We start from the raw sequence: 24,577 nt of genomic DNA, 5'->3' as shown, positions 1-24,577 counted from the left end.
ACTATTGGAATAGGTCTACATATCTCTATGATAAAACAATTTAGTACAATAGAAAACACCAAAGCTACCTCTTAAAGATGCAATGTAACTCCCTTTCACAAAGAGCGACACTTCCCTTAACAAAAGACAACACTTGGATTTTCTTCATAGAGGGACTTGGAAAATTAGCGAACGAGTATGGAATGGCTTTAATCACTTGAAACAACAATTCACATGGTTAAAGGAAGGCTCCCAAGTTTGAATATAGGCCAAAATTTGGAGGGTGTTGTAGCAGCGACAATGCTTGGCGACACTTTGGTAGAACTCCAGCTTCTCTATTTTGATCTAGCTTTAAGTGCAAAGTCTAGTCCTTCAGGAAGTATTGATTCATCTTTTGGATAACATTAGTTTCCCCATTTACCCTGGTTATAGATGTAGTCTCTTCCATTCCCTTTCTTGGATAAAATGCACTTACAAAGCTTGCCATACCACAATTGTTTTAATCTAGGAGAAGGGTAATATGTAGTCGTGAGTTTGAGATGATTAGAGTTTTAATCTCATCCCCGGTGTTGCTCCATTGCTAGCAGGCCTATTCAGTACCCTGGTGGAGTCACTATAGGAACACAAGAATTTCTTCATTGCCAAGGAGCATGTTCAGTACCTCGGCGAAGTTACTTGCTTCACCTCCCTACATCGGAATCCATTCTCTTCTTTCACCTGTTATTTTATTCAACATGCTCATTGGTATTTTATCGACATTTATATTGCCAAGGTGGAAGAGGGATCCAAAATCATTGAGAACAAGAGAGGTCATTCCTTCAAAGGCTATTATATACCTCTGAATTTCATATCTTCGCCATTAGTTTCCTCCTCTCCCCTCTCTACTCGATTGGATCAACATGAAAAACACCACTTAATTACAACATCGAGTCAAGGAGTGTGTTAGAGTCGGTCTTGAGCCCTCCATCAGCGATCAAAACTCTTTGCATTTGCATATGTAGGTGTCTCATCAGTGTCAATTTTTGCATCCCGTTAGGCATGCCATAACCCTGATGGAGGAGCTGGTGTGTTGTACCCCTCTTGGCATTGCTGGTTCAGGTCATTTCAGTCATTAAGCTCTTTCAAGCTTGTCTTATCTTGTCTTGAGGTCAATTTCTTAGGTCTAGGGTTTTGGTCAAATATGTTTACAGGGTCACGTGTCTGAAAAGTCAATGAGTATTCAGCAAGCCAGAGGGATGATTGTAAAAGTGTTTCTTCAAGATTTCTTATCTGGTACAGTTAATCTTCACCTTGGATTTAAAAACTCTGTTTTTAAAGCCAAGGTCATTTTCCAAGTTTGTAAATAAGTGATGAAATTTCAAAAGTCTTCAACGAACAAAATGCAACCCTGGTCCCCTTGCCAAGATCCCTCAGATGATCTACCTGCAAAAAGAATCAAGTCAAAGCACTCAATGAGTCAAATTCAGGACAAAAGAAACCAAAAAGTCAGTGTTATAAAGTGTCAAAGAGAAAACATTAGAACGTGGGTTTGTGAATGAAATTTTTTCAAATAAAACTTATAAAACCCCAAATTCCCTCCTATCACTTTCATTGTGCATCCTAGACGCTTGCAAGAGAGGTTTGAGAGAGTGATTGAGAGAAAGGAGCGAATAGAGAGCGAGTTCGGGCATTGGACAGGTGCGCGACCCGTCAGGCCAGGTGCGCGACCCATCAGGCCAGGTGCGCGACCTGTCAGGTGCGCGCGACCCGTCAGAGGGTCTTCCACAGTGTGAAAATACAACGGGCGTGACCCGTCAGAGGTGCGCAACCCGTTGGGCGTGGTGCGCGACCCGTCGAGCTGTCTCCCTGCAAAACGATTTTAAATTTGCTCAAACGCTCTCCAAGCCACAAATTTGTTTGAGGTAGGTGTTCTAAACTTGAAATGGGTGTGGTTATGATTGGTGGATATCATAAAACATGTTTTAATGATTGAAATTGTACAAGTGAAACCTCTTCATATGACTGCAATGTTAATGGGTAAAATGTGCTAGGGTTTGTGTCGTTTCAAGGTGTTTTCCCTTTGTAATTGTTTCCCTCCTTCCCCTTTCCCCTCACACTTGTATGTATGCCTATTTTTTCTCCCATGCTATTTATAAATTAAATGCAAACCCTCCCTTCTCCCTAATAACTAAAAGTGTAAACCCTACCCCTCTCCCAAAGCATTCAAAACCCTAATCTCCCTCTACCATATGCATGTGTAAACAATGGAAAATGTTGGTGAATATGTCAGTAGTTTTGTGCATATGTTTCCCTATCTTCCCCTATCAATGCTGCATGTTTTCATATCCCCATATGTTCACTTTCATACATATTTTTCCCATATGCAGTGATTTTTGCAAATGATTTCCTAATATCCCTGATTTTAAATATGTACCCCTATATGCATAATGGTTTGCAACATTTTCCTTAAAAATTCCCTGTCATATTTATATATTCCCAATTCCTTGTAAAAAGGTCCCTCCCCTAACATTTCCCTCATGTCTTTTTCCCCTTGAAACAGCATAGAATTCAGCACTTTTTACAGGCAGAGACAGCAGTACAGTTTGTCCACTTTGCTCCTAAACTATGTCAGAAACCGAAACTTACGAGCAAAGTGATGACCATTCATCATCTGCAGAGGTTGAGGTACAGAGGAGGCCTCGTAAGGGTGGTAAGGGTGGACATCATAAGCGAGAGGAGCCCACTTCTTTAGCAGAGTTACAGGCCTGTCCTATGGCAGTCACTTGTTTTCAGTACATGTCTTGTTATGAGTTCTGTGAGAGGATTTCTCGGATTCAGCACCACAGAGAGTTGGCCCGCCTTTTTGTTTTACACCTCCATGATGGACATGTCAATCTTGCAGGGGTGAACTTTACATTGACACCCGAGGTGATCTCACATGCTACAGGGATACCTAATGTTGGTGAGGTGTGGAATAAGCGCAAGATGCTAGATATTGTTCACTTTGAGCCTTATGTCCGGCCACCATTCATAAGACATTTGGCGAGTGTTTTTCCATTCAGGTTTCTTCGGAGTGAGTATGCTCCCATCATGAGGCTTATTATGCACTATTTTACCTGTGAGGGCAGATTTTCACAGGTGTACTCATATCACATTCGCCTTTTGATGCACTTCACCCGAGTGAGGATGATGAACATCCCTGTTTTCTTCTTTCGGAACATTTAGAGGATGGTGCCCATGTTGCAGAGGAAGACACCAGCACAGCAGTATAGGAGCCTTCATCATTATGGTTTGATTCAGCTAGTAGTATTGCATCAGTTGACTCAGCAGGGCATCTCATGGGAGGAGTTCATCTCTCGTGAGTTTTTCACAGCGCCATCACAGCCACATCCTGAGGTTGTTCATGAGGAGGGATGACCATCACACCGACATCACATCCCTGTCACTAGACATGTTAGTTCCTCATCTCAGCTCACTTATCAGAGAGGCCAAAGGGCCTTGTTTGCAGCAGCTCGGCGAGTACTATCTCCACAGCAGGTGGAAGGGGTCTCGCCTTCATCTTCAGCTCAGCGAGTGTTATCTCCACATCAGGTGGAAGGGGCCTCGCTTTCTTCACTAGCACAGGTACCAGAAAGGGGCAAAGAGCCCATGCTTGATGAGGGTCCATTAGGAGTTCCCGATGTTGAGTTTGTTGATCTTGAGACCAGTTCTCCTAGCCAGGAGGCAAAGGAGATCATTCAGCATCTCAGAGCTGAAAATGATGCTTTGCAGAGGAGATTTGAGGGTGCCCAATGGACCATCACTTACCTGGAGCAGCGCAACAAACAGTTGGAGGAGGAGAAAGCACTTGATGAGCTATGGAGGATTCGTAGTGACCGAACCTTAAACCGTAGAAGACCCGGTGACCCATTGCCTGCTGACCGAGAGTCTATGCTTATCCAGGAGAACGCACACTTGGAGAGGCTGTTGGCTAAGGCCAACCAAGATAAAAAGTTGCTGAGGAACATGAAAAACCATTATTGGGCAAGAATGCATGTGTGCAAGGCCAAAATGAAGATGTTTCAAAGGCGGTTGTCCGAGGCCCTAAAAGGGAAGAAGAAGACCAATCCACTCCGTATCTTGGCTGAGGATTCACTCAAAGATCATGGCACTCAATAGCCTAGCCACAGCTCAAATCCCAAATTTTTTTTAGAATTTTGGGTAATTTTGGCATTTTTTGGTAATTTACAGGTTTTGGCTCTTTAACGGGTCTCACCCCCCGTGAGACCCTTTGTCATGGAAACTCCTTTTCACAAAAACTCAGCATTTCCTGATTTTTTATGCAAAGTTACATATGCCCATGGATGGACTTGATTTTTTATGGAGTTTTGGGCCTCCAGAAGGTCAAAATACATGCAAAATTTGACTTTCTGCCACTTTTTTGAACTGCAGAAAGCTGTCTTGGGAGAATTGGTTTTTGACAGGGCAAAGGAACTCCAAATTCAAAAATTCCAGTTGGGTTGGAAAGTAGACTCACATACCTTTCCAACAAGTCCACTTTTTATCAATTTGGCCACCTGCAAGTACCCCAAACAGAGCTCCAAAGGGGCGCGACCTGTCAGGCAGGGGGGCGCGACCTGTCAGGCAGTTTTTTGCCAGATTGCACTGTACAGCCCAGAAAACGCAGATTTGACTCAGTTTGACTTTTTGGGGTTGAAGATGATTATCTTTGATGTAATTTTTGTAACTCTAAGACACTTTTACTCTTGTTTAACACTTCTAGAAGATTCATTCATGTAATGGGTAATTATGTAATGTATGAATTGGTTTCCAAGTTTATAGAGGCAAGTTGTTTTGACTGCCTAGTTTGTAGTGCTTAGTTTAGAAGTGGTTGAAACAGCTCCTAGGATAGTGAGATCGACCCATGGAGGCAGGGAAAGAGGTTAGATCATCTATATTATGTACTTTCTTGCTCATTTTCATGGTTGGACTCTTGAGGGAGAAGCTATCATTGTATTATTTCACTGTATCTCTGCAATTTTTGGCTAAGGAAGACCAGGGTTTTGCAGTCTTCTTTGGGATTCTTGTGGACTCATGTGTTGATGGTGTGTTTCTCAATGTTCTTGTAAGTGTGTTTATGTGAATCATTTCCTTTCCTTTACTGCTGCACATTAAACAAACGAAGTGTTAAAGTAAGAATTCATGCTTGCCATGCTCTGCTTTTAAATTTGTTTAATTTCTATGTTTTCTACTGTTTAAGGAGAATTCAAAGTATTATTTGCTCTCCTTAGCTCCTCACCAGTCTTTTCCATCCACTCACCTCAATCAAAGGCATCAATACGGTCTCCTACCTCGCCCCAAAGAACCCCCTGCAGAAACTGTGTCAAATCCCCGCACCCAAAATTGCAATTCCTCAATTTGCCACCAAAAACCCAAAAAACCCCAAATCAACCTTTTTAATCAGTTTACTAGCCTAATATCAGTGTTACCTTGTTGGTCATCTCATCCCATTGAAGATCTGCCGAGATTGACCGGAGAGAGCCTTGTCCTGCCCTGTAGGGCTAGCTACGAGGCTAAATGGTTTGATGTAGCCTTGAGGTTTACCTTTCTCAGCCTGAGGTGAAATTTCGAGCGCTAACATACTGGCGACCATACTGGGGAGAACAACTAATCCTTTTCTCATTGACGTGTTATTTCATAAGTCTTAGACGGAGCCTGAAGTTACGCCAGGTAGCCTTCGAAAACGCTCTTGTTTTACATCAGCGCAAGTAGATAAACGCTGCTTCAGTCTATCTCCGTGAGCTTGTGAACGTAGCGCTTCATTGACACTTTATCCCAGTATAATTGTTAACTCTGAGCCGTGGATGATAGGTTGAGAGTTTTCACAGGCTGAATGCTTTTTCTTTCCTAGTCTTTTTGAGAAAACAAGCTGGCTACAGATCCCAAACCCATTTTTAAATCTCATTCATGCCCAGCTATTTTTGATTATCTTGAAGATTTAGATTTTGACGAAAGCTTTGAGTTGTCTCTGTTTAAAGCTAAATCTGAAAGTGCGCTCAATTCTCTAGTCCTTGACCCTGATTTTGCAGCTGCTATTGAGTTTGAGAGACATAATAAATTGGTTGAAAATTTCATCTTAAGACATCTTCAGACACGTGTTCAAGCTACTACCCTTGCTGATTTTGTTGAGAATATTTCTGATCACATTGGATCTACTATCACGGCTCATGAAGAAACTTACCCTCCTTATGTTTCAGTTTCACCTATAATCACCTATCCCGAATCAACAGTCGGTTCTCCTCCTTCTTCTCCTACTCCTCCGACTCCCCCAACTCCACAAACTACACCTCCTCTTGTTATAATCCCTGCTATCACAGCTCCTCCTCCTCATACTCATCCTACTCCCCCTCCTAGAGCAATGGCTGCCCGGTTTTCCCCATTGGTTTTACCTGCAAATCTTCATGATATGCCAGCTGATTACCAAAGTAAAATCCCCATGTTTGATGGCACTCCACAAAGTATTACCGCTCAACAGCATATCGACAAGATGACCACATTCTTTGATCTATATGAGTTAGATGAAGAAGATGTTACCATGCGGTTATTCGTGCAAACATTTGCAGGAGAAGTTAGAAAATGGTTCAGAGGGTTGACAGCTAACAACATCGCCAATTTGGAAGCACTTCAGAATTAATTTTTAGATCGATGGGAAATCAGAAAAGATCCGCTTCAAATTAATGCCGAATACAACATCCTCAAGCGTAATCCGGGTGAGTCTGTTCAAGATTATATAATCAGGTTCAATACAGTTTATAATGCTATTCCCGATGATTTGAGGCCATCTAGAAAATCAGCACTTCTTAAGTTCCTGGATGGTTTTGATCCGGAGATGGCCTACTCATTGAGAGATAGAGATCCACCTACCTTGGAGGAGATGCAGAAAATTGCTGTCAGCGTTGAGGCAAATTTGAATGACAAAAGAGCAAGGATGAAGGCAGAAAAGCGAGTCACAATCAAGGAGGAAGCATCCACATCAAATCAGGTTGTTCTCCGTGAACTTGAGCAGCTTAGAAGGACATTTGAAAAGGTGACTATTGACAAGCCGGATCCTCAGATTCGTAATCCCAATTTCAGAGGTCAACAACAGCAACAATATAGGATCAAGCAGCATGAAGCAAAGGCACAAGAGGCAGCAGTTCAGCAGCAAATGAAACCACCTTTTCAGCAGAATTTTGTTAGCCAAGAATCTGAAGATGAAGGTGATAATGTTGGAGAGGAAAATCACTTCTTCACTCCTGATGATATGCCCACATATATTACAGAAGAAGATGAGTTGGTGAGTAATTCCGTCTTTCCCCAAGATGAGCATTATATTTTGTCAAACGATGCGATACTTGAAGAAGAATCCGAAGAGTATCAAAGAGGGTACTTGAATGCTTTATCAGCGCAGCAAGGACAGCAAAGGCAATTGAGAAACCGAGCTATTCCTATAAATCCCGTGCAGAAAAAGAAAGACATTCCAGCAAAGAATGATTCGGTTTCTTCAAAAGGTAAAGACATAGTCGGTCCTTCAACAACTCAATCATCACCAGCATTTAGGATAGATCAGCCATCAAATGCACCAAAGGATAAAGCTGAAAAAAGAGATAATCCGGCTAAAGAAAGTGAGAAGGTTTCAGTTTTCAGTTTGGAGAATGAGATTGCAAAGTTAAAGGTATCTATTCCCTTGACGGAAGTCATGAAGAACAACACTTACCGAGGTCAAATTTCCAAGCTACTGAATTTTGATCCAATGCTAGACATGGTGAATGTACAAGATGATCAGCCGGAGTTGATTTTTGGGCCAGCTTTAAATGGTGAGTCTCCCGAAAGTGATGTTCCTCCATTTTATATCAGTTTGCGTTTGCATGAGTTTGTGTTGCACAATGCCATGTTTGACTCGGGAGCCTCGCACAATTTGATGCCGAAAACAATCATGGAGAAGCTGGGACTTGACATCACAAGGAAGTATCATGATCTGTATTCGTTTGATTCCAGCCGGGTAAGATGTATTGGTTTGATCAAAGACTTGGTGGTGAGTCTCGATCAAATTCCAGTGAAGAATGTTTTGATGGATGTGGTGGTGGCGGACATTCCTCCGCGGTTTGGCATGTTGTTGTCGAGATCATGGGGAGCCAAGCTCAAAGGTACACTTCAGCTTGATTTTTCATATGCCACAATTCCAGTTTTCGGTCAAACGAGGAAGTTATATCGGGAACAAAAGATGAAATACATGATTACTAGTAAGGAAAAACCCGTCAATCATCCTGTAAATTATGTACAAACAGATTTAGAATCTTTTGTTTTGTTTGCGGAAAATTTCAATGAGGTAGATAGTCAGTTAGTTCAAGTAGAAGATATACCAGACATTTCAGAAAATTGCAGAGAAGTTTTGAGAAAGAAAAGTGAAGAAAGGTCTGCTGTCATAAGGCCAATTGCTGAAACAAATGGGCAGCAAACAGAGCATGCATCAAAATCAGATTTTCAGCACTTAGAAGATGATGAGAATAGTCTTTGGACCATGGATTTTGATGGCGCAGTGGGCAGCGATGGTGCTGGTATAGGTGTGTGGATTCGAAGCCCATTTTCAGCCCAAAATCAAGTCCCAAGCAAGGTACGGGTATGTTCTTATAAGTTGGCATTTGATTGTTCAAATAATGAGGCAGAATATGAAGCTCTTATTGCTGGTCTGAAAATCCTTCGGAAGTTGAAGGCAAAGAAAATAGCGGTATATGGAGACTCCGAGTTGGTTATCAAGCAAGTTAAAGGTGAATTTCAGGCCAAACATCCTCGTATGCGAGCATATCGGAATGTTGTCCTGGATATCTTAAGGAGGTTTTCTGAACATACTTTGACATGTGTACCCCGGATTCAAAATGGTGTTGCGGATGCATTGGCTAAGGAAGCAAGTAATCTGAAAATACCTATGAATTCCAGCAATAAGTTTGAGATATATGTGAAGCATCGTCCTACAGTTCCAGATAATCAAAGGTGTTGGCAAGTTTTCCAAGATGACAAAGAAATCAAAGATTTTCTGCAAGTTGAAGGTAAATTCGAAGACATTTCAATAGACACGGAAGCTGAAGGAGTAAATCAGATGGATGTATTGCAGCTCAAGGACAATTACATTCCTAAAGGATTGATTCCTTTGGAAGAATTGTTCGATCAAGATGATGTGGCCCGCAAGCCAACTTTGAGGCCAACGGATGAAGGAGTTGAAGATGTGAATCTTGGGGCAGCTGAAAATCCAAAGATGGTGAAGCTCTCAAAAGCATTGCCGCCTAAGGTGAAGAAAGAGTATATCAGGTTATTGTCTATGTATTCTAATGTTTTTGCATGGGACTATTCAGATTTGAAAACTTATGACACAAGTATCATTCAGCATACCATTCCCATAAAGCCACATCAAAAGCCTTTCCGAAAAAAGTTGAGAAGAATTAATCCTAAATTGCTGCCATTGATTGAGAAGGAAGTCAACAGGTTGTATAAGTCTGGAATCATAGTGCCAATCCGGTTTTCTGATTGGATTTCCAACTTAGTGCCCGTGAGAAAGAAGACCGTGAAATTCGCTTATGCATAGATTTTAGAAATCTGAACAAGGTGTCATTAAAGGATAATTATCCGCTGCCCAAGATGGACCACATATTGCAGCGGGTAATGGGGGCATCAAGGATGTCATTGCTTGATGGTTACTCCGGGTATAATCAGATTTTGGTGCATGAAGATGACCGTGACAAGACAGCATTTACTACTCCATGGGGTACATTTCATTATGCCAAGATGCCATTTGGATTGAAGAATGCGGGTGCCACATTTCAGCGGGCAATGGACATGGCTTTTGCAAATGAGAAAGATGTCTTTTTAGTTGTTTATCTTGATGATCTGACCATGTTTTCTAAATCAGATGAAGAGCATTTGTTTCATTTGACTAAGGTGTTTCAAAAGTGCAGAAAATATGGCATCTCATTGAATCCGAAGAAGAGTCTTTTTGCTATGAGCGAAGGCAAGCTGCTGGGTCATATTATTTCTAAAGATGGCATTCGTATAGATCCCGCACGAGTGGAAGCAATTCAGCAGTTGGAGCAGCCCCGTAGCAAGAAAGAAATTCAGTCCTTCAATGGTAAATTGAATTTTCTGCGTCGTTTCATCCCCAATCTTGCCGAACATCTTAGAGAGATAACCAATATGCTCAAGAAGGACAGCGAGCTCAAATGGACCGAAGAAGCGGTGAGATCTTTTAATTTGATAAAGGTAATCTTATCTTCAGCCCCAACTTTGATCAGCCCAGATTATACGCAGGATTTTATTTTGTTTTCATTTGCTTCCGAGCATACGTTGGCAGCCGTGTTGATGCAACAAAGGGATGGAGTTGAGAGGCCCATAGCTTTTTTCAGCCGTATCATAAGAGACGGAGCGCTGAATTATAATATCATTGAGAAGCAAGCACTGGCGCTGATCAAGGCTTTGAAAGATTTCCGGGTATACATATTGAATTCTCATATTTTGGCGTATGTCCCTAATGCAGCTGTGAAGGATGTTTTAGTACAAACGGAACCGGAAGGAAGAAGGGGTAAGTGGATCGCTGCACTATTAGAATATGATGTAGAAATTAAGCCTACCAAGTTGATTAAAGGTCAAGGTCTTGCTAAGTTGATGGCTAAAACAAACCTTCACGTCCTTGATATCAATTTGATTGCTGCCTTGTCCGATGAAGATGAAGAAAATTCAGTTCTACAGGTATCCGATATCTTTGTGTCTTCTCCTTGGTATGTTGATATAGTTTATGTGCTTCAAAATTTGTCTTCACCCCCTGGAATGCCTAGAAACAAAGCTAGAACATTGAAACTAAAGGCTGCCAAATTTTGCATTATCAAATCTGCACTTTATTGGAAAGATCCTGGTGGCATCTTGCTGAACTGTTTGGTCGAAGAGGAAGCTAAGACAACAGTAGATGATTTCCATAAAGGTGACTGTGGGGGTCACTTATTTTGGAAGACCACGGCTAATAAGATTTTGAGAGCTGGTTTCTATTAGCCTTCTTTATTTTCTGATGTGTATAAAGCGGTAAAGAGTTGTCATGAATGTCAAATTTTTCAAGGAAAGCAGAAGTTACAGCCATTGCCTCTCAAGCCGGTTGAAATCAGTGCACCATTTCAGCAATGGGGCTTGGATTTTATTGGTGAAATCCACCCAACATCTTCTGGGCAGCATCGATGGATCTTGACCACCACAGATTACTTCACGAAATGGATTGAAGCCATTCCCACCCGGCAAGCCACGGATTCGGTAATTATTTCTTTTCTTGAAAGTAATATCTTGTCACGTTTCGGCTGTCCACATAAGTTGATTACAGATAATGCAGCAGCATTCAAATCGAAGAAGTTGGTAGATTTTTGCTATAAATATAACATCAGCTTGGGGCATTCGACTGCCTATCATCCGCAAGGTAATGGGCTGGCTGAATCTTCGAACAAATCTCTAGTGAACATTATAAAGAAATTGTTGGAAATAAATAAGAAGAGCTGGCACAAGAAGTTAATAAATGCATTATGGGCTGATCGGGTAAGTCAAAAGAAGTCAATTGGTATGTCACCTTTTGAACTGATTTATGGAGTAGATGCAGTGTTTCCGACTTCACTTAGTGTCCCAGTAGCTAAATTGTTTCAAGAAGCTGGTGGTGAGGAGGATCCTATGCAACGACGGATCAGTCAAATGATTCATTTACAGCAGACACGAGAAGAGGTTCACCAGAATTACCTTAAGTTGCAGGAGCGCATAAAGAAAATCTATGACAAAAAGGCCAAAGCAGATGATTTTCAGATTGATGATGTTGTGTTGAGATGGGATGCCCACAATGAAGACAAAGGGAAACATGGAAAATTTGACAACTTGTGGAAAGGTCCCTACAAAATTGCAGCATACTGTGGTCCAAATGCTTTTCTTCTCAAAGAAATGAACGGTGATGAATGTCTTGGTGGGTCGGTGAATGGCCGGCTGCTCAAAAGGTATCATGCTTGAGCATTTTCTGCTCTAATCATTCTCATTGTAATTACCATTTCATTTTCATTCTGCAGCAAGTGTGAAACTGATCTCCCATCTTCAGTTTGGGGCCCGCGGTGAAGGCTATAATTCTGAAAATGGTGATTAGTTGGTATGAGTTTTTAGAGTTATTTCAGTCAGTTTATTTTCTGCATAGAGTGAGTTAGTTAGTGTCAAATTTAGTCTAGGACTTCAGTCACTTGTCCAAGTCAATTAAAGTTGTTTCAAATTTGGTCACATGTGTATAAGTTGACTCCATTGCCCAATGAATAAAGCACTGGTCTGCTCTCCCAGAGGTCTAAGGTTCTTGGTACCTCCAAGGAGCTACCATCCCCATTGGAGCCAATGTTAGAGTCGGTCTTGAGCCCTCCATCAGCGATCAAAACTCTTTGCATTTGCATATGTAGGTGTCTCATCAGTGTCAATTTTTGCATCCCGTTAGGCATGCCATAACCCTGATGGAGGAGCTGGTGTGTTGTACCCCTCTTGGCATTGCTGGTTCAGGTCATTTCAGTCATTAAGCTCTTTCAAGCTTGTCTTATCTTGTCTTGAGGTCAATTTCTTAGGTCTAGGGTTTTGGTCAAATATGTTTACAGGGTCATGTGTCTGAAAAGTCAATGAGTATTCAGCAAGCCAGAGGGATGATTGTAAAAGTGTTTCTTCAAGATTTCTTATCTGGTACAGTTAATCTTCACCTTGGATTTAAAAACTCTGTTTTTAAAGCCAAGGTCATTTTCCAAGTTTGTAAATAAGTGATGAAATTTCAAAAGTCTTCAGCGAACAAAATGCAACCCTGGTCCCCTTGCCAAGATCCCTCAGATGATCTACCTGCAAAAAGAATCAAGTCAAAGCACTCAATGAGTCAAATTCAGGACAAAAGAAACCAAAAAGTCAGTGTTATAAAGTGTCAAAGAGAAAACATTAGAAAGTGGGTTTGTGAATGAAATTTTTTCAAATAAAACTTATAAAACCCCAAATTCCCTCCTATCACTCTCATTGTGCATCCTAGACGCTTGCAAGAGAGGTTTGAGAGAGTGATTGAGAGAAAGGAGCGAATAGAGAGCGAGTTCGGGCATTGGACAGGTGCGCGACCCGTCAGGCCAGGTGCGCGACCCGTCAGGTGCACGCGACCCGTCAGAGGGTCTTCCACAGTGTGAAAATACAACGGGCGCAACCCGTCAGAGGTGCGCGACCCGTTGGGCGTGGTGCGAGACCCGTCGAGCTGTCTCCCTGCAAAACGATTTTAAATTTGCTCAAACGCTCTCCAAGCCACAAATTTGTTTGAGGTAGGTGTTCTAAACTTGAAATGGGTGTGGTTATGATTGGTGGATATCATAAAACATGTTTTAATGATTGAAATTGTACAAGTGAAACCTCTTCATATGACTGCAATGTTAATGGGTAAAATGTGCTAGGGTTTGTGTCGTTTCAAGGTGTTTTCCCTTTGTAATTGTTTCCCTCCTTCCCCTTTCCCCTCACACTTGTATGTATGCCTATTTTTTCTCCCATGCTATTTATAAATTAAATGAAAACCCTCCCTTCTCCCTAATAACTAAAAGTGTAAACCCTACCCCTCTCCCAAAGCATTCAAAACCCTAATCTCCCTCTACCATATGCATGTGTAAACAATGGAAAATGTTGGTGAATATGTCAGCAGTTTTGTGCATATGTTTCCCTATCTTCCCCTATCAATGCTGCATGTTTTCATATCCCCATATGTTCACTTTCATACATATTTTTCCCATATGCAGTGATTTTTGCAAATGATTTCCTAATATCCCTGATTTTAAATATGTACCCCTATATGCATAATGGTTTGCAACATTTTCCTTAAAAATTCCCTGTCATATTTATATATTCCCAATTCCTTGTAAAAAGGTCCCTCCCCTAACATTTCCCTCATGTCTTTTTCCCCTTGAAACAACATAGAATTCAGCACTTTTTACAGGCAGAGACAGCAGTACAGTTTGTCCACTTTGCTCCTAAACTATGTCAGAAACCGAAACTTACGAGCAAAGTGATGACCATTCATCATCTGCAGAGGTTGAGGTACAGAGGAGGCCTCGTAAGGGTGGTAAGGGTGGACATCATAAGCGAGAGGAGCCCATTTCTTTAGTAGAGTTACAGGCCTGTCCTATGGCAGTCACTTGTTTTCAGTACATTTCTTGTTATGAGTTCTGTGAGAGGATTTCTCGGATTCAGCACCACAGAGAGTTGGCCCGCCTTTTTGTTTTACACCTCCATGATGGACATGTCAATCTTGCGGGGGTGAACTTTACATTGACACCCGAGGTGATCTCACATGCTACAGGGATACCTAATGTTGGTGAGGTGTGGAATAAGCGCAAGATGCTAGATATCGTTCACTTTGAGCCTTATGTCCGGCCACCATTCATAAGACATTTGGCGGGTGTTTTTCCATTCAGGTTTCTCCGGAGCGAGTATGCTCCCATCATGAGGCTTATTATGCACTATTTTACCTGTGAGGGCAGATTTTCACAGGTGTACTCATATCACATTCGCCTTTTGATGCACTTCACCCGAGTGAGGATGATGAACATCCCTGTTTTCTTCTTTCGGAACATTCAGAGGATGGTGCCCATGTTGTAGAGGAAGACCCCGGCACAGCAGTACAGGAGCCTTCATCATTATGGTTTGATTCAGCTAGTAGTATTGCATCAGTTGACTCAGCAGGGCATCTCATGGGAGGAGTTCATCTCTCGTGAGTTTTTCACAGCGCCATCACAGCCACATCCTGAGGTTGTTCATGAGGAGGGAGGACCATCACACCGGCATCACATCCCTATCACTAGACATGTTAGTTCCTCATCTCAGCTCACTTATCAGAGAGGCCAGAGGGCCTTGTTTGCAGCAGCTCGGCGAGTACTATCTCCACAACAGGTGGAAGGGGTCTCGCCTTCATCTTCAGCTCAGCGAGTGTTATCTCCACATCAGGTGGAAGGGGCCTCGCTTTCTTCACCAGCACAGGTACCAGAAAGGGGCAAAGAGCCCATGCTTGATGAGGGTCCATTAGGAGTTCCCGATGTTGAGTTTGTTGATCTTGAGACCAGTTCTCCTAGCCAGGAGGCAAAGGAGATCATTCAGCATCTCAGAGCTAAAAATGATGCTTTGCAGAGGAGATTTGAGGGTGCCCAATGGACCATCACTTACCTGGAGCAGCGCAACAAACAGTTGGAGGAGGAGAAAGCACTTGATGAGCTATGGAGGATTCGTAGTGACCGAACCTAAACCGTAGAAGACCCGGTGACCCATTGCCTGCTGACCGAGAGTCTATGCTTATCCAGGAGAACGCACACTTGGAGAGGCTGTTGGCTAAGGCCAACCAAGATAAAAATTTGCTGAGGAACATGAAAAACCATTACTGGGCAAGAATGCATGTGTGCAAGGCCAAAATGAAGATGTTTCAAAGGCGGTTGTCCGAGGCCCTAAAAGGGAAGAAGAAGACCAATCCACTCCGTATCTTGGCTGAGGCTTCACTCAAAGATCATGGCACTCAATAGCCTAGCCACAGCTCAAATCCCAAAAATTTTGATAATTTTGGGTAATTTTGGCATTTTTTGGTAATTTACAGGTTTTGGCTCTTTAACGGGTCTCACCCCCCGTGAGACCCTTTGTCATGGCAACTCCTTTTCACAAAAACTCAGCATTTCCTGATTTTTTATGCAAAGTTACATATGCCCATGGATGGACTTGAGTTTTTATGGAGTTTTGGGCCTCCAGAAGGTCAAAATACATGCAAAATTTGACTTTCTGCCACTTTTTTGAACTGCAGAAAGCTGTCTTGGGAGAATTGGTTTTTGACAGGGCAAATGAACTCCAAATTCAAAAATTCTAGTTGGGTTGGAAAGTAGACTCACAGACCTTTCCAAAAAGCCCACTTTTGCTCAATTTGGCCACCTGCAAGTACCCCAAATAGATCTCCAAAGGGGCGCGACCCGTCAGGCAGGGGGGCGCGACCTGTCAGGCAGTTTTTTGCCAGATTGCACTGTACAACCCAGAAAACGCAGATTTGACTCAGTTTGACTTTTTGGGGTTGAATATGATTATCTTTGATGTAATTTTTGTAACTCTAAGACACTTTTACTCTTGTTTAACACTTCTAGAAGATTCATTCATGTAATGGGTAAATATGTAATGTATGAATTGGTTTCCAAGTTTATAGAGGCAAGTTGTTTTGACTACCTAGTTTGTAGTGCTTAGTTTAGAAGTGGTTGAAACAGCTCCTAGGATAGTGAGCTCGACCCATGGAGGCAGGAAAAAAGGTTAGATCATCTATATTATGTACTTTCTTGCTCATTTTCATGGTTGGACTCTTGAGGGAGAAGCTATCATTGTATTATTTCACTGTATCTCTGCAATTTTTGGCTAAGGAAGACCAGGGTTTTGCAGTCCTCTTTGGGATTCTTGTGGACTCATGTGTTGATGGTGTGTTTCTCAATGTTCTTGTAAGTGTGTTTATGTGAATCATTTACTTTCCTTTACTGCTGCACATTAAACAAATGAAGTGTTAAAGTAAGAATTCATGCTTACCATGCTCTGCTTTTAAATTTGTTTAATTTCTATGTTTTCTACTGTTTAAGGAGAATTCAAAGTATTATTTGCTCTCCTTAGCTCCTCACCGGTATTTTCCATCCACTCACCTCAATCAAAGGCATCAATACGGTCTCCTACCTCGCCCCAAAGAACCCCCTGCAGAAACTGTGTCAAATCCCCGCACCCAAAATTGCAATTCCTCAATTTGCCACCAAAAACCCAAAAAACCCCAAATCAACCTTTTTAATCAGTTTACTAGCCTAATATCAGTGTTACCTTGTTGGTCATCTCATCCCATTGAAGATCTACCGAGATTGACCGGAGAGAGCCTTCTCCTGCCCCGTAGGGCTAGCTACGAGGCTAAATGGTTTGATGTAGCCTTGAGGTTTACCTTTCTCAGCCTGAGGTGAAATTTCGAGTGCTAACAGAGTGAATATCCTAAAATGGTTATGGGTGTCTGTTGATGCGGTGAATGTTCGCTATGCCAACAAGGGGAACTAACCCGATTGCAGACCCCAATTAGATCTACTTTCGTTTAAAAATGGCTAGTTTTGACGGGTTTTAAAGGATCCCGTAAACTGTTATATGTGTTGAAATATTGCTTCTTGGAGGAAGACTTCAATCAAATAAAAAAGGAGAAACAACTAACCTATAAGTATCAAATCCTATCTACACTAATTTTAACTACTTATGCTAGTCCTAACTATTCTAATCTATCCTGCAAGAGCATAACAAAAGGAAGTTAAACATCATATATAAATTCCAAGTTCTAATGAATCAATTACTGGTTCACAGATGAACAAGGTTGTACTAAATCTTGATTGCAATCTAATTACTTATACATGAATACACATTCTTTCCATACAAATAAAACTTGCAATTGATGTTTAACAAGGTCTCGAATCAACAATCGCTCATTAATTAACCATGGTAACAAATCATATTTAAATATCCAAGACCAGTCACAAGTTTTCTATTATCAATATGCACAACAAATCACATTTATATTTATGCCAACAACAACAGTCTGATTCTAAACACATGAAAGAAAGGAAAGTAGATCTGAAAAGGGCTCTTTATTGACCAAACATTGTTCTTTATTCACAATAAATCAAAATATATTCTACCCAAACAAAATTCCCTCATCTCATCTCTAGAGGTAATACTTATGCAGAAGGAAAATGACCCTTGGCCTTCCCTTCCCTGACTTTTCCTCCTCCCACTCTTTTCCATACACATTAGAATATGCAGATGTAGAGTCAATCGTTGAAACGACCGACACGTAAAGGGAATATCTGTTGCATTGCTTCATTTCCTGGGGAAGTGAATATATGTTGATTAAAATAGGATGACTGCGTGTCATCCCTTCACACCTGTATTGAGCAAATGTTACTCCCTATCATTTCCTGAAGGAAACTGAAGACACCGTGCTTATCATCCCACATCTGGCATGATTGAAAGTTTGTTTAGAGGTCATAACATCTTGATGTATCAGCATTGTGCTTCCTCTTGACATGGAGAGTGCCTTCATGATGCACTATGGTAGTTCATCTCCCTTTTTGTAGAATATGCCTTTGAAATATCGACACCAGTGGTGCAGAGGTGTCATCTTGATATAAATCACCTTTATCTGCTACCGGATCCACTCGAACTTGCCTGCAGAAATAATTAATATTAGCTATGATTATGAGAAATATGACAAACATGCTCACAAACAAACCTTGCATTCAACCATAATTTCTATTCAATCTTGCAACGCAGAGCAACTATGATTATCAAACCACCGAACCTGCTGTGACACGTATTTGTGTTGCCCATAATATTCATTTTTACTCAAGGATTGTTTTAACCATGCTTCACAAGCAAACCATTCACTTTATGGGATTTTCCTTTGAAAACCCCGACCATAGCATTTTATTGAAATACACAGGAATACACAGGAAAACCCATGGCCGACCCATAAGGCCGAACTTCAAATAATATATATCCAGGCATATAATTATCATCGAGTCCTCTTAATCACATCGCACCTTCTGTTTAAACACTTACCTCTGCTGATTGCGATAAGCGATTTAGCGGGGAAGACCCAAAATATATATGTGCTGACGTTAGTAGTAGTTCCGATGGGTCCGCCATATGGGATTTTCCTTGAAAACTCGGACCATAGCCATTTATTGCAATACACAGGAAAACACGGGATAAACCCGCGGCTGGCCATAAGGCCAGACTTCAAACATTATGCAACCGGGACTATAGTTATCGTCGGGTCCACCCATCGCCCCTTCGCATATCGCATATTGCTTTACTGTTGCCGACTGCCAATTGCGATTGGACTCCGGACCCAAAACAGATATGTGTTACGATTTAATAAGGCTAGCAGGTTCGGTGTATCGTGGTGCACAGTGTATAAGCCCTGGGCTTTGGCGATTGCGACTTTCGATTGGGAAGTGGACCTGAAAATATGTATATTATGGTTAATGATCCCGACAGGTCCGGAAGATCACGGTGTGCCATATATACAAGCCTCAGACTCCGCCAATTGCGATATGTGATGGGCTCCAAACCCGAAATAGATATGTATTACGTTTAATAATAACGTCGGGTCCGATGTATTGTGGGGCAGGTTGCATATCAGTGTTGATTTCGATAAGCAGAAAGGGCGAATTATGCATGCTTTGCAAAGTGAAAAGAGGTATAATGGGAATAAAGATGCGATGGAAGGTTTTGAGGGGTAAAAAGTGGGGCGATTATATGTGTGGGCATAGGGCATCATGAACATTTATGAGGATTTGAAAGAGTCTCAATGAAAGATATGAATGAAGGGCTAGAATAGGTTGTGGATGAATCATGTAGCAAATATTTGTTAAAGGGGGGTCTTGACCATTAAGAATTGAGGATTTGACTCAGCACAAAGTTAAAAACCTTGAGATAAAAATAGATCATTCGGAGAAGTGAAAGATCAAACTCATAGGGGACCCATTTAGATATGCTACCAGAGCATGTTTTAATAGGGTGGTGGTTGTGGCCACAACAAATGGCAAACCGTTGGGCGAACCAGTTATCTTTCTTTCCAAATAAACCTTGGATCAATAGAACATCAAGGTGTTAAGATAAACTAGAAATGCAAACTATATAGATGCACAGGCATGGGTTCCACTGCAACATCACATGCTTCAGGTGGGATAAAGACAAATACCTTCAACTTACTGATAGGGTTTTGACAGGAATTCTCCAATGGTAGTATTATGGGATTTATTGATCCTCCTTTACCTATTTTCTACTTTCAAAAATCCTTTCGGGGCCATCACTAGTCTGTCAATACCTGTTTAGGTGTGTACCTCAACTCTTTATCGCTCATCAAACTTGATGTATATATGTTTATATGCACTTTATGTAAGAGTTTCAGTGTTATATTTTCATATGATTGAATGGGGTGCAGTCATGGATCATGCCATATTTTTAAACCACTTAAGCAAGGTTGGGCTTGTTGTGTCAACCGGTACTCTGAGCCTAGCAACAGTCCCTACTCTAACTAACTTCCCAAACAACCTATCCTTCCAGATTGGCACAAGGACTCAACATTTCATTTTCTTTTACATAAGTCCTTCTAGTTTCATGCACAAGTACTAGAGCACAACTGGATTTGCCACAGGATATATGACAATGCGCTTCGCCCATGAAAGGAGGTTTACTCGTAGATGACAGGTATTGGAAAACTTAGTGTGGTGGAAAAAGCCAATGGAGAATGACTGTAAACCTTATAGACAAGTATAGGCTAGGTCTGGATGGGATTTTAAAAATTCAGCATTCTGCCATTCCATTCCATCTATGGTTACACATTTTTCGGTTTATAAAGATGCCCCTACATGCTCCAGGTATCCAGGTGTTGATGCCCTGAAAATCGTTGTATCAACATTGGGGGATAACCACCCGGTCCGGACCTTAGTACAACTCCTTTTCCGTTTGGAATGGTGGCTCCGACTGGGGATAATGGGACCAGTTTCCCAGTAATGGATAAACGGGATGAATGAATGATTGGTTGACTAATCATATGATAGGAGAATAACTTAATCTATCGGCGAAATAAAAGAAATACTACTAATCCCGGGAACTATTGTATTTTTTAAAGTGTAGCGCTTGATGATCTATGTTTATAAACAGGCATGTAGATGACTCTATTCAATAAACATGGACTTTTATTCATTCAAGAATTACTCTGCTTAAATCGTTAAACAAAGGGATTAGCGCAATATTGATACAATTTATATATCATCGATACATATATGATCAAAGGAAAAGCATCCCATAAACATCCAATAGTGGAGGGAATAAAGAAATTCTATTAAAAAACATACATATACTCGATAATAGCAAAGGCAATCAAATAACAATTCATATGAAAAGAATGAATTCAGACATAGATAATAGTACCATATGAGCTGCTAAACACTCCCAATATCAATCGCTATTTGAGAATCTTCTTCCAACGCAGAAATACTTTCAAACAAAGACAGTAGTGCACATTTGCATATAAGCTTCCTTGTCAAAATTAGAATAACTGGTCCAGTTTTATAAAAGAATATGGCTGAAGCACAATAGTGCAACTTCAGTCTTTAAGTCAAATACAAAACTTTATGACCCCTTATAAAAACATGAAAGGGTCTATAAATACTTAATTAAGCTAACTATCTATGAAACTGAAATCCTACTTAATTGGTATCAATTAATTTTGATCATATTTTCCTCAGCAACCTGGCAGTCGGCGGCATGAATCATCAAGTAGGCTGTTTGCCTTTAAATCTGAGCTGACTTATCGCAAGCATCGGCTCCACTTCGGGTGGTCTGTTGAGGCGAGAGCTAAGCTGGGCGGCATAGGTGGCATCCTGAATATCGGGGATAATATACCCGATTGCATCTGTAAGGAATTTGAGGACGACTCTTTGAGTGTGTGGTTTTACCAAGAAGAACCAATAGGTGTCCCATGTTAAACTGTTAATTCCAGCAATTAATCTCCCCTTTTCCTCTAGATCTAGATAACATGACTGCTCCAATGTTTTCATCACTGTCAATTTTCCTGGTGTGCATTGGGAAATCATGTTTGACAAGTAGAGAGTGTTATTAACTAATTCAACCAAATTGCTTGCAGTTGATTTGCACCTGGAAACTGCCCTCTCTGCTTTCATTAACTGGGACTGTCATTCTGTAAATAATATATCTTTATGTGACTCTAAAATTCTTGGTAAATTCGCCGCTTGTCCCTGGTCAGTATCTTGCCAGTCAAGAAATGCAGCTATCGTTTCTTCAGCTTGATCCAATTCCATCCTAGCCTTTTCTATTTTCTCACTTATTGATGCCGTTAATTCACATAGTGGCTCTGCCTGGGCGATTTGTTGACATAGAAGTTTGATTTGTGCTATTAATGCCGTATTTATCTGTAGTGCTTCTACTCTGAATTCAGTTATTTGTGGAACGCCCTTTGTCTTCTCAAGCTTTGCTGATAGTTGAGCAATCTGCTCATCTTTTGTTTTCAGCATTTGCTCATTTGCTGCCTTCAGTTGTGCCAAGGCCTCTGACAATTCTTTCTGCTTTTGGATTGCGCTGTGGTCAATCCTTTGTTTCTCTGCCTGCAATTGTTGAGTTAATTGATTGTTTACTTGCTGTTGTGTCAACAATTGCTGTTCTGCCTGCTCCGCTTTCTGCTTTGCTTCAGTTAGCTGTGCCTGTAATAAGAAGATTTCCTGGTCTTTTGTTTTCAATAAAAGACTCACCTCTGATGCCTTGTCTATTGTTGCTGCTGAATAGGCTCCAGCATATTGTGGCAGTTTTGTCAGGTCATCAGAGGGGTCAAATTCCTCCTTCCAAACCACATTGCCCGTGACCGTCTGTTCTAGGAAAAGGGAAGGTTGATCAGTCCTTCCTCTCTTCCTCTGTCGTTTTACTACAGCTTTATGCCTTGGGCTGTAGAAGACATCCAAGGGAGGAATCTCTTCTGCCTGCAAAATGATTTGATCGGAGGGGTCCTTTGGTATTATTTCTACTTCCTTTGAAATGGGTGGGTCGCTGGTTCCACTTGGAACCTGTTGTGAAGTGGTTTCCTGTGTGTCTGCTGCTTTCGAAGTTTCAGTGTTCTTTGAACATTCCAGACTGCTGATAATAGAATCAAATTGCTGCCATTCCTGGAGAGATTTTGGGTCAATATAAGTATCCACATTTACTTCAATGTTGGTCTATTTCTGCTCTTTAGTCTGGGTCTCCTCCCGCACTTTCTCCTGCTCCTTAGTCTGAGTTTCCTCCTGTGGTTTTTCTTGTTATTTTGTTGTAACCAAAGGTTCCTTTGACTGTTCCCGTTCAGGCTCGCTTGTTGATGTTGTTGGGGTTGTTGATAACAGATCTAAAGGCAGAGTTTGCAACCTCTGTTCTCTAAGTCTGTTGAATTCAACCAACCCTTCATCTTGATATTTCATTCTGGCAAATGCCTTAACCTGCATTATTGACTCGACTGAGGAGAACAGGTCATCGAACATATCTTCTTTATGATCAAACATTGCCAATTTGGCCTGTTCAAGTGCATTATAGGCGACTTTGTTGGGATCAAATTGCCTATTGGGGAGAGTTGCTAGAGTTAATGATTTCATCTTTGTAGCTTCTTTCTCTGCATGTTTGAAATCATGCAACGTGTAGAAACCGCATCTCAAAGGAAAAGAGGGCCAGCCCTGCTTCTTATTTTTCTTGAGGGTCTGTGTGACTCCCTCGGCAATGATCTGATAAGCTATTTCCCTCGCCAGCAGTTTATCAGGTATGTACAAGGATAGGACATGAGGTTCGGCTTGGTTACCGAAAACTCTTATATAAGTAAACTTCTCCTCCCTTAACCATCTTCCTATTGACGTCAAGTCAATCCCTGCTTGGTAGGAAATCTTGGGAGGAGGTTTATCAAAAATAGAGTAATGTATGGGTAACATAAAGCCATTGCAGACTTGGTATAAATGGTGCTTATAAGAGGATTTCCATAATTTTTGATGGTATATGTGAATAGGCATGGGGTCTTGTGATGTCCACCTCCAGCCGAGCACAGGAAATTCAGAATTAAAACACAAGGTATCTAAAATATAAGCACTGTAGTAGAATGGGGGAATTAACCTTTCAGTAACGCGGGTCTTATTTCTAAACTCAAGAACAGCTGTTGCTAGTTTATCTGAGAGTATAGTTGCCCAATCCATTATTTCACTGTTACATGCCGCTTCCATCAAGGGAACCATTTCTATAGTGAAATTAGAAGAGTCGTGCAACCCCCACAATCTACACATCATTATTCCAGCATAACAATAAGGAGAACATAGGGAATCAACCGAGTACTTACCGGAAGATTCATGTTTGTGTTTTGTCGGATTTTGTCTCCAATCCCAGATGGGTTCGGATTCAATTTCATTCTCTTTTCGGAATTTTTCCAAGAACGCCTTGTTGTACTTCTTCTCTGGCTCAGGAAAATGATACATTTTCCTTAAATCATCAGCCTTGAATGACCCGAAAATTCTCCCGTCTCTGGTGCAGAAGGTTCTGTCCATGATTGGGATTTCCTCAATTGCCCACCACACTACATCCGTATATGGGAGAATTTGTTCCCGAGCTGCTATCCGATGAAGGAAGGAGTCAGCTAAGTCCTTTAAAGTACCATCAGATTTCCGAGTTGAATCTGCAGAGGCTTGTACTGTTGTCACTTCAGGTTCTTCAGCTTCAATCAAATTGTAGGTACTTTGCCAAGTAGTTTTGCTGAGACCAGAACATGTAGTATCAGATATCAATCCTTTCTTTTTATTTGTTGGATCAGCGACGGCTTGTCCTGTGGCTGGCGCAGCGGAAGCGACTGTGGTTTTCTTAGACTTCTTCCCCATTCTGTTTGAGTTTTCTGCTTTGGAAGAATTCTGCACAGGAGTGAAAATAAACGTAACACAGAGAATTGGTAATGAAAATCGAATATGAGAAAGATATATTGATCAATGCGTGATGA

The sequence above is a fragment of the Pinus tabuliformis genome, chromosome 7 (assembly GCF_031772625.1).
Source record: "Pinus tabuliformis cultivar Carrire ecotype Pingquan chromosome 7, CPIR1, whole genome shotgun sequence".
In the NCBI taxonomy this organism is placed as follows: Eukaryota; Viridiplantae; Streptophyta; class Pinopsida; order Pinales; family Pinaceae; genus Pinus; species Pinus tabuliformis.
Note: the sequence above shows the minus strand (reverse complement) of the source record.